A 1,241-nucleotide genomic window follows, 5' to 3' on the forward strand; every position below is an offset into this window, starting at 1 on the left:
GATGAGTTTCGAAAGTTCTTTAAAACACGTGTACAGGATGTAACCCTTTTTAATACTGGTGTTCAGAATTTTCTTAAAAATATCCGAGAAATGTGCTGCATTTGTAAGACAGGGCAGTGGGAATCATGTACTGCTGTATAAACTCTACCAACACGGGCTCCCTTACAAGGCTTCGTCATTGTATCAACCCTTTCTGGTATTTACTCATTTCCAAGAAAGCTTCTCACACAATCATGGATATGCTATAACTTACAAGTTGTGATTGACACTGTACTACGTTGTCTAAAATAGGGTTAACAGAAAGTACATTTTATTTTAGTAGCTTAGACCGTCTTCATGCTGAACATAACGGCGAAGCCTGAGATGATGACCCCACCATCCAGACCTTACATCGCTACAGCCGATCCTTTTTTTTCTAAACCTTAGCAAGTTTCTGGCATACTTTCACGAAAAAGTTTCGATGCGAACGTTAACGAGCAGTATACCACTATACTGGAGTTTTCAAGACTTTACGAATGCTAGATGTATATTTTTCCATTAAAAATGCTTGGTTCAATAACTTGCTTGATAGAATTGTTATATGTGTTATCAATGCAACAAAATTACGTATCCCTCTGCCTGTTATCGACTGCCAAAAATGTTGCGTTCATATGTGGAACTTCTTTGATCCTAAACTAAGACCATCACTTAATAGCTGCGAATGTCAGAGGGGTATAAGCCTGGCCGCATCTCCCTTTCTGAGAATTTCATGTTAAAAAATTGTAGAAGAACGTATCCCCAGCACGTAACATTGCCGTGTATCTTGCATAGTTTCTGGAGTTGTCCGAATAGAAAGCGAACCCTTCAAAAGTCGATTTTTCTTCAAGAATGTGAATTGAAATGTTTTCAGAGAAGAGCTGGGTCTCGAAGCAGGCCCAAAAAACTAAAAAGTACTTGTCGAACTTGCAAAACGCCAAGGGGGCATATTCCTCGTGGATGTACGACACAATTTTTATGTGGCCTTGATTCAAGCTCACAAAAGGTCCTGAGCGACTACCGCAGCAAGTAAAACGCAGATCCTTTCTCACCAGTTACAATTGAAAAGGGAGAAGAAGCACACCAAAACATGGCTGAACAAAGAAGTGAGAACTGGGCTAAATCACTATCCGATCTGGACGTGAAACAGAAAGGTCGAAGAGCGTGGAAGCTGATAAAATGTCTTAGCCATGAACCCACGAACACTCCGCTGAGTACAAACGTCG

Source organism: Schistocerca americana, chromosome 7, assembly GCF_021461395.2.
Source record: "Schistocerca americana isolate TAMUIC-IGC-003095 chromosome 7, iqSchAmer2.1, whole genome shotgun sequence".
Lineage (NCBI taxonomy): Eukaryota > Metazoa > Arthropoda > Insecta > Orthoptera > Acrididae > Schistocerca > Schistocerca americana.